We start from the raw sequence: 9,713 nt of genomic DNA, 5'->3' as shown, positions 1-9,713 counted from the left end.
CCCTGCCCTGTCCACGCCCCTGCCCTGTCTATGCTCCTGCCCTGACCATGCTCCTGCCCTGTCTACGCTCCTGCCCTGACCACGCTCCTGCCCTGACCACGCCCCTGCCCTGACCACGCCCCTGCCCTGTCCACGCTCCTGCCCTGTCCACGCTCCTGCCCTGTCTACACTCCTGCCCTGACCACACTCCTGTCCTGACCACGCTACTGCCCTGACCACATTCCTGCCCTGGCCACATGCCTGTCCTGACCACGTTCCTGCCCTGTCCACTCTCCTGCCCTGTCTACACTCCTGCCCTGGCCACACTCCTGCCCTGACCACGCTCCTGCCCTGGCCACACTCTCTGTCCTGGTCTGATCCCCCCCTCCGTGCTGCTGGAAAGGTCCGGGAGCTTCTGTGCTGCTGCTCCGCACACCTGCTCACAGCTGACACTCTCCCTGCAGGTCCGGGATGATGGGGGCCGTGGGACAGCAGCAACGGGGGCCGGCGGGCTGACCAGACACTCCATCCCTCAGTCCACAGTCACCCAGCACGCAGTCCCCAGAAGCCCGCCGTGGGGCCAGCCTCGCCCTGCAAGGGACACGGCCTTCCCTGCTTTCCCCCGGCTGTACGGTGGCCCCAGCGCACGGCGCCCGTGGACCCCTGGAGGCTGACCCGGCGCTCCGCCAGCACAAGACATCCGGCGCAGACGCTGGGAGTCACCCCCGTGACTCCAGACCAAGGGGGTGCACATCAGTTTCCACAGATTTTACACACAAGTCCTACAAGCCTGTTCTTACTTGGGGCTCCCAGCTGGCTCAGCAGGTGGACGTGCGACTTAATCCCAGGGTCGTGCTGACTTCTGGCCCCGTGCTGGCCGCACGGATCACTTAGGAAAATTTTTTAAGTCAACCTCTACCCCGTATGCCCCCACGGAGACACCTGCCGAGCACCCCTGTGCGCCGAGCGCCGTGCCGAAGGCGGGAGGGGTGGCCAGCATGGCTGGCCGAGCCCGGCCCTCCACGGGTCAGCAGAGCTGGGCCGGCGCCAGCCCAAAAGAAACACGGCACCAGCCGCACCATTTAACCTGGCAAGGGACCCGTTCAGAGTCAGACACTTATAGAAATCCCCGAAGCCACCCTTCACCTGGATAACACCCAAAACAGGACCGTCTCTATACCAATTCAGGATAAAAAATAAGTAACAAGCTATTTTTCTCATCTTTTCCCCTAGGAAGCCTTCAAAATCGGGTATTTGACGCCAACAGTGTATGTCACGTCAGCCGTCGAGGCTCCTGGCTCCTGCCTGGACAGTGCAGGCTAAGAGGGGAACAGCAGAGCAGGGCAGGGCGAGGGCCTTCCTGAGAAGCCAGGGGGTATCCAGCCGGACCCTCAAGAAGGTGTAAGAGCATGGAGAACTCTCCCAAGTGGGAAGAGCGAACACGGCACATACAAAGGTCCTGAGGCAGGCATGTGCTCGGTGGGGCGGGAGCAGACCCCAGTGAGAAGCGGCAACAGAGTGAGGGCCCGAGGCCTCGCAGGTGGGGACTCCGGACGCTGGAGGACGAGAGACCTGCATCAAAGCCCAGGAAGCTGTCGGGAGCCACAGACCCAGAACCATCCACCTCCTCAGCAGTCACACATCGCATCCATTTCGAAATCAAGGGAACAGGAGAGATCTCAGAATTGAGTTCCATCGTTCCGTTGTCCTCCATGGACTCAAATAATGTACTTGAAAACACCGCAGCTGTGCTGACAGCTGGAGCCTGCGTCAGGTCCTGGCTCCCTCTCTCTCTGCCCCTCCCCCAAGAATAAACATTAAAACAATCGTCACAATAAGACGCACACATGCCGCCACTGTGGCTCGAAGGCCTACCCCCTTCAGAGGTTGACCTGTTGCAAATGTGGACATCCGACCAAGCGGAAGAGAAAGGGTCACTGGAGGGCCGAGGCGGAAAGAAGAAACACCACTGGGACGTTCGGGCGAGGCCCTTGACAGCTGTGGGTTCAGGCACGGATCCGGGAAGGATCAACTCCTAACCCAGGAGGGCGGCGGCTGCGGAGTCCAGTTCATTGTAAGGATTTCCACGACCAGAACAAGAACAATAAACGTTCTGGGGCAGTCACGCACAACAGTCAGAACTAGAACAACGAACGTTCTAGTCTAAACCAAAAGAGAGAGAGAGAGAGAGAGAGAGAGAGAGAGAGAGAGAGAAAAGAAGAATGAAAAGAAAAAAGGAAAGAAAATAAAGAAAAACAAAGACAAGAAAAAAAGAAAGAAAACAAGTGTTCCAGAAGAACGAAGAAGAAAAAAGGAGTCTTCCAAAAAAGAAAGAGAAAACAGAAAACAAAAAAAGAATTTTTCTAAAGAAAAAGGAAAGAATAGAAAATAAAAAAGAAATGTTCCACAAGAAACAAAGAAAAGAAAAAAAAGTCTCCCAGAAAAGTAAGAAAACAAAGAAAACAATAAAAATTGTTCTAAACAAAGAGGAAAAAAAAGAAAATGTTTCACAAGAAACAAAAAAAAAGAAAAAAAAATTCAAGAAAAGTAAGAAAACACAGAAAAGAAAAAAAGAATTGTCCTAAAGAAAGAGGAAAGAAAAGAAAATGTTCCACAAGAAAGAGAAAAAAGAAAAAAAAATTCTTCCAAAAAAGTAAGAAGACACAGAAAAGTAAAAAAGAATTGTTCTAAAGAAAGAGAAAAGAAAAAAGAAATGTTCCACAAGAAACAAAACTGAAAAAAAAAAAGTCTTCCAGAAAGGTAAGACACACAAAAGAAAAAAAGAATTGTTCTAAAGAGAGAGGAAAGAATAGAAAAAGAAATGTTCCACAAGAAACAAAGAAAAGGAAAAAAAGTAAGAAAGAAAAGAAGGCAAGAGAAGAAAAGGAAAGAAGCAAAGAAACAACGGAGGGACAGGAAGGAAGGGAGGAAGGAAGGAAAGCAGAAAGGAGGAGAGAAAGCAGCTTCCAGAACCAGGCCCCGGCAGGGAGTCCAGCGCGGGGACACAGGTGAGCGCTCAGGGCAGGAGGTGGCCCCTTGGAGGACAGGCTGCTCACACCCAGTGCCAGGCGGGCTCCCCTGGGCGGTGTCACCGCCACCATCGGTGCTGCCCTCGCTGGGGTCTGAGACCCCAGTGCCAACGAGAAAACTGGTCCCCGAAACCCGCGGGGAGGGGAGGGATGGGAGGGAGGAGGTGAAGGTTCCAGAGCCCAGAACAGAAGCAGGGCCTCGCCGCACCCCCGGGGCAGTCCCTCTCCCGGGCCTGGCCCCCCCGCCAGTGCCCCCACTTCCCGGCTCCCTCCTGGGGGGCGGGAAGGCCACTCACCCCATGTGCCTGCGGCAGGACGACTCGATGCTGTGCGCCGCCGCGGCCCAGCTCACCCGGACCTTCTGGTCCAGGCAGTGAGGACGCAGCGGTCACCGGGACTCAAGGCCAGCGCACGGCGGTGACAGAGGACAGACCTGCAGGTGACGGGGCGGAGCCGGACCCCGCCCATGTGCCCCCAGGACTTGTTTCCGGTTCCCCGCCAGGGGTCCTCACACACAGACTGCCTGCGCCACCCCCTCGGCCTCCAGCAACCTGGTCACCCTCCTCACCCTCCTCCTCCCTGTGTCCCCGAGGCCGCCCAGTCACCAAGTCCTGGTGGTGTTCCTTCAAGAACCCCTGCCTTGTTGTTCCTGCCCGTGGCCTCGGGTCCCACCAGCCCCACCTCCCACTGGCAGCCCCCCACCCTCACTGGGCCCCTGGGGGGCAGGCAGGGGGCAGCTCCTGGCCGTTAGAGGCCGGTAAAGCCTGGAGAGCAAGCTCAGTCCTGGAGACCGTGCCCTCTCTTCCCCCAGCGCCCCTCCCGCCATGGCTCCCACCCCGGCTGTCCCTGTCTTCTGGGCCACCCTGAGGCCTCCTCAGCGGCCCGTCAGCACCCACCTTCCAGGCCACCTACCTAAGCCCCGCTCCTGAGACCGCCTGCCACCGGCCTGCACGACAGCAGCACTGCTGCTGAACCCACACCCCCGACAGCCTGGCTCGCGGGCCCTCTGCCCTGCCCCGGCTGCCCAGCACGACACTCACACCACGTCCAACAGCATCGAGGGTGCCCGAGTTCCAGCCGGCCGCGTCCCTGCGGCTCCAACCCCGAAATGAAATCAACGTCTCCAGACTTGTCTGCCACCGGGCCACCAGAAGCGTCTCCTCAGAGGCCGTGAGGGTCAGGGCCATGCACCTGCTCACCACGGTCCTGGGAGGCCAGCGACACCACGGTTGGCTTGCACGTGGAGTGCCGACGTGGCCTGGGCTGGTCCTGTAGGACTCATACAAACACCACAGCACCGCGCCCACATCCTGCTTAGCTCAGAAACGGCCATGCTCCATCCTGTCCCTTCCTCTTTTGCCAGAGGGGGCGAGGGTCCACGGGGGCGATCATGAGACAGGACACTCGGGCTGGCCGCCGTGCCCCACCTGTCCCTCCAGAGAGTCACTGGCCCTGTTCCGGCAGCTGAGCCCAGAGATGCCCCCACTGGGTGGTGGCCCACCTGAGCCCCCCTCCAGAGAGCCACGCCGGCCCCACAGGGGCCCGAGGAAGCCGAGCCCCCCAGCCCCGCACACCCCAGCCCCCCGCCAGCTCCGGGCACACGCTCTCACCTCCCAGGACTCTGCATGTACTTGTATTATTTCAATACATGTATTTCCTGAAATTCTGTGACATCCTACATTAAGATTTCTCACCAATAAAACAAAAATTTCTTGTCGTCCGAGTGTCCCCATTGTGAATCCAGAAAGCCTGGCCTCGGTTCCAGGCCTTGGTCGTCCTGAACAGAAACCTTGAAAACAGTCGCTGCTGCCCATGGTTTTCACCTGGACTTTCCCTCCAAACCCTCCGCTGGAGGGACTGGGAGCCAGTCTTGGGCAAATGCGCGTGGCCAGGACACTCCCAAGGCTCAACTGCGGGTCAAGGACAGGTGTTCTAAGGAAGCAGCCCATGGGTCCCTGTCCCCACCCCACCGCACAATGGCTCCCGGACCGGGCACCACCGCACCTTGCGCTGCGTTCAGGGTAAATCGAGGGACGAGGCAGCAGGAGAAACCCTAGCCCCTGGGGACAGCCACGGGACCCGGGACGCACCCTTCACTCAGCGGCTGACGCAGAGGGGACAGAGTTCCACGGGGTCTACCCTCCCAGCAAGCACCTTGTGTGATGCACACTGCACCCTGCGAGCGACCCCTTGGCACAAGTGCGCACACGCACGCGCGCGCACGCGCACACACACACACACATGCCTGTCCCTGCACACCCACATCAGGCCTCACACTCCAGAGACCTCGCCCTGCATCCGGATGGCCCGACAGCCATGGGGACCCGCCAACACTCAAGAGAACCTGCATTCCTCCTCCCAGACCCTGCGTCCCTCCAGGAGCCCGTCGGGAACGGCCAGAGCCCCGCAGGGAGCCACAGCGCTCACCCTTCGGTCACAGTGCGTGGGGCGTGCTGGCAGGCTGTGCCCACGGCCCCGCGCCCCGAGTTCGGGGGAAGGGCTTCCCCTGAGCGGGGCCCACACCCCAAAGTTGAGAGCCTCCGGGAACTGGCCTCTCACTCTTTGAAAATAAGATGGACGGGACTCCAAAAGGCACCGCTGTCGGGCACCTGGGGGGCTCAGTCAGTCACGCGGGGCTCAGGTCAGGACCTCAGAGCCCCGTGTCGAGCTCTCTGCGGTCAGCACAGGGTCTGCTTTGGATCCTCTGATCCTCTCACGCGTGCGTGCGAGTGTGCGTGCGTGCGTGTGCACTCTCTCCCCAAAAGCACATGAACTTGTTCCAACACTAAGAAGCACACCATCCCCGATCCAGGTGACAGCCAGCTCCCAGTGAGATCCCGTGGCCGCCACTGGCCCGCGTCTCCCCCTTACTGTCAAGGGCCGGTGAGGCCGAGCAGCCCCGGGGAGGCAGCGCTGGGCGGGCGTATCCGTCCCTGTCACGGACACCGGAGGGTCCCCGGCTTCTCCCGCCGGGGGAAGCAGAGGTCTCCCCAGGGCACCCTGTCAGAGCAGCAGACGGTCCCGAGGGCCCGGGGCACCATCGCCCCCTCCTCTCGTGCCCCTCAAGGGCACGAAGCAAGGAAGCTCTCAGAAGGCACTGCTGACAGAGACCTCCAGAGGGACACCTGTGGCCGAAGGACACTACAGGACCCCAGCCCGCTGACCCCCTCCCCCATCAACACTGAGCTCCCACACTTTCTTCACAAACTAGGGCCTGCGGCACTAACATTACACCCTGCCAAGTTCAACGGCGGCACGAACCCCTCCCACTGTCAGGGCGCCTGCCGACATTCTTCATCTGGGCCCCGCGAGGCTGGAGCGCAGGAGAGCAGGACGCCCTGGTGGCCGGGACCACCCACTCCGGGGCCAGAGTGACGGGCTCGGGGCCCGCTCTGCCTTCTGCGTGGACGAGGACCGGCTTGCAGACCCCGTCAGGGACGCGGCTGAGAGCCAGGCGACCCCGCCACCCCACCCCCACCCCACACACAGGGCGTTTCGAGGGCTCAATCCGATAACGCGCGTCAGGCCCTGGAAACAGCGCCTGGCGTGGAGCTGGGACTACATGTGAGTCATTACGAGGTCACCGTCGCTGCTGTCACGGGCATGCAAGTGGCAGCTGTGCGTTCATCATGGTAATTATTCACCGTGAGCGTTTCATACCTGACGCCCAGACACTGCCACGGTTTTGTACGGAAAGAATCAGACGCTTCCTGCCATCAGTTAGAGCCAAACAGCTGCCGGACTTGGAGAAGGTGGACGCCAGAATGGTGTCACTCCCCTTCCCCGAGGGCCACCCGGCGCCCTGAGAGACAGGACAGAGAAGACTAGGGCTTCCCTGAGTCGGGAGGCTGTGTTCCCCCCGGCTAGCCTGCTGCACCGACGACAACACGAGCAGAGGTAGAAAATGGTAGGAGACTCACATAACCAGAATATAAAGACCTATCAAGGGGCCAGGGGCAAGTTTCAAACTGCTGGAGTTTTAAGAAAGAAATCTAGTTAAACAGAAAAAAACAAATCTCTCAGCACACACACCAGAATCCAAAGGGCTGAGCTGGAAAGATGCTCAGAGATCATGTGGCCCACGCCCTCCCAGACATCATCAGATCTAAGACTAGCGCCAAGGATTAAATCCTATTTTTAAAAACAATGAGCCACAAGATCAATCCTTAAACAAAAAAAAAAGGCATCCTGCAGACTCCTCAGGTTCTGCTTTACTTCTCTTTTGATTCCCTAAAGCTAACTTCACACACCTGCCCTCAAGGCATGAAAAATCCCATCTAGGGGCGCCTGGGGGGTTCAGTCCTTTGAGAGTCCGACTTCCACTAGGGTCATGATCTCACAGTTTGTGGGTTTGAGCCCCGCATCGGGCTCTGTGCTGGCAGCTCAGAGCCTGGAGCCTGCCTCCTATTCTGTGTTCCCCCTCTCTCTCTCTCCCCTCCCCTGCTCATGATCTGTCTCTCTCTCAAAAATAAATGTTAAAAAATTTTTAAAAAATTAAAATAAAATAAAATCTCATTCTATTTCGGGTCCCGTGGGTGGCTCCATCGGTTAAGCATCTGACTCTTGATTTTGTCTCAGGTCATGGTCTTGTAGTTCGTGAGGCTGACGTTCAGAGCCCCAAACTCACTGAGGGTACAGCCCTGCGTGCGATTCTCTCTCTCCCTCGCTCTCTCTCAAAATAAATAAAAAATAAAACATTCAAATTCCATTGTATTTCAAGATGACCATAAAAGAGGTAACTGCTGAAACTAATGATAAATACTTAGAGACATCCTGATATCCTGAATACCAAATTTAAAAGTTAGTTGCACATCTCTTTCCTGAGGTGGAACCTGGTTCATCACACAGCAGGACAAACAGAAATGAAGAATTCAGGGGCACCTGGGGGGCTCAGTCGGGTGAGCGTCCGACTTCTGCCTGGCTCATGATCTCACGGTTCGTGAGTTCGGGCCCCCCGTGGGCCTTGCTGCTCTCAGCACTGAGCCCACTTTGGATCTTCTGTCCCTCTCTCTCTGTCCCTCCCCTTCTCGCATCTCTCAAAAATAAATAAAACATTAACCAAAACGAAAGCAATGACGACCTCAGGGAGTAAGACACCCATCTACCTCCTAGGCTCCTCAATGCCAGTAATTCCAGCCATGATCAGGCCCAAAGAGGCTGCTCCGTGACCTCATGCTTCACCTTCCTGGGACTTCTCTGCGGCCACACTGCAGTCATCCGTGAAGAGGACGTCATCATCACTAAGAACAACAGAGATTTTAAAAAGAGCACTTTATTAATAAAAACACAGGAACATAAATGATCTCATACTCATTAAATTACGGGTCTTATCAGAGCACCTGAGCGGCTCAGCCAGGTAAGCGTCGAACTCTTTTTTTTTTTTTTTTTAATGTTTATTCATTTTTGAGAGACAGAGAGAGACAGAGTGGGAGAGAGGGAGACACAGAATCCATAGCAGGACCCAGACTCTGAGCCCACAGCACAGAGGCCCAGGTGGGGCTCGAACTCACAGAGTGCGAGATCATGACTGAGCCGGAAATCAGCACTCAAGCGACAGAGTCACCCTGGGGCCCCAAGTGTCACTCTGGATTTCAGCTCAGGTCATGATCTTTGTGGTTTCTGAGGTCGAGCCCCACAGCAGGCTCCCTCCTTCCCCCTCTCTGCCCTTCACCTCTGCATGTTCTCTCCCAAAATAAATAAACTTTAAAAAAAATCCATGTAAGATGGTCATGTCAGGAGAAATTAGGTTGATATGTCTGGGGGAGTTTCTTACTGGCAAATTTAAAACTGCCACCTGGTGGGGGCGCCAGCGGGACTCAGTCACTTAAGCCTCTGACTTCAGTTCAGCTCAGGTCAAGGCTTGTGGTTCCTGGGTTCCAGCCTCACGACAGGCTCTGTGCTGACAGCTCGGAGCCTGAAGCCTGCTTCGGATTCTGTGTCTCCTTCCCTCTCTGCCCCTCCCCTGCTGTGATCTCTCTCCATCTCAAAAATTAAACATGAAAATTTTCTTAATAAAATAAAACTGCCGCCTTTTAAACATGTCTCCACTACCCGAGAAACTTCCCAGGGCTGCCAAGTGCCTGCCAGCACAGGAGTCGTCACCGTCCTCCCATCAGACCCCAAGCTCTCTTCGGCTCACGCCCGTGTCCCCCTTCCACTGCCCGGCACACCGGACACAGACAAGCTCAGCCTTCAACGTGACTGCGCTCAGCCTCTCCCACAAACACGGTCGCGGTCGCCTCGGTCACTTCTCCACGGCAGGAACCTGCCGCCAGCACATTCCCTCAAGAGGCATCGATAAAGCAAGCATTTCAGTGCAGTAAACCAGCCTCCCAGGAGCACGTGTTGGGTCCCAGGAGTCTCCGAAACAAAACAATCCCGAAAGGACCCCAGGTCTATCAGGGAATTCTCTATGGAAACGGAATTTAACACTGCAACGGGACTCAGCGCGCAGAGAGCACGCCGTCTGCGTCAGTAACGAACCCAAACCACCCGAGGAAAAGAGCAGGGGCCGAACCTGACCATCGAGACCCACGCGGCTCCCGGGGCGAGGCCCCCGGATGACGGTTATTGCTACAAACTCTCGGGGGCCGCGCCAGCAGGTGCACGCAGGCAGGGAGAGCAAAGCAGGACCGTGTGCAGGGGCGCTGGGGAGCCCCGGAGCCCCGAGGAAAGGGTAGAGGGGGGTCTACGCCGCGGGCGAGG

General features: G+C 57.1%; 1 protein-coding gene and 2 long non-coding RNA genes across 3 annotated transcripts in view; all 3 read left to right on the top strand.

The window, feature by feature from the left end:
• The window catches only part of LOC115299805, a 3,203-nt gene extending 1,008 nt beyond the window's left edge, over positions 1-2,195 (top strand). Inside the window, exons 2-3 of the long non-coding RNA XR_003912343.1 lie at positions 444-725; positions 1,213-2,195. This is a non-coding gene — a long non-coding RNA (uncharacterized LOC115299805). The remainder of the gene's footprint in view (positions 1-443; positions 726-1,212) is intronic.
• The window catches only part of ACOX3 (acyl-CoA oxidase 3, pristanoyl), a 922,607-nt gene that overhangs the window by 583,368 nt on the left and 329,526 nt on the right, over positions 1-9,713 (top strand). The window lies entirely within an intron of this gene.
• Positions 2,868-4,725, top strand: LOC115299795. The gene is made up of 3 exons (XR_003912340.1): positions 2,868-2,987; positions 3,323-3,447; positions 3,820-4,725. It is a non-coding gene; the product is annotated as an uncharacterized LOC115299795 (long non-coding RNA).

This window comes from Suricata suricatta, chromosome 1, assembly GCF_006229205.1.
Source record: "Suricata suricatta isolate VVHF042 chromosome 1, meerkat_22Aug2017_6uvM2_HiC, whole genome shotgun sequence".
NCBI lineage: Eukaryota > Metazoa > Chordata > Mammalia > Carnivora > Herpestidae > Suricata > Suricata suricatta.
This window is presented reverse-complemented; position numbering and strand designations above follow the sequence as displayed.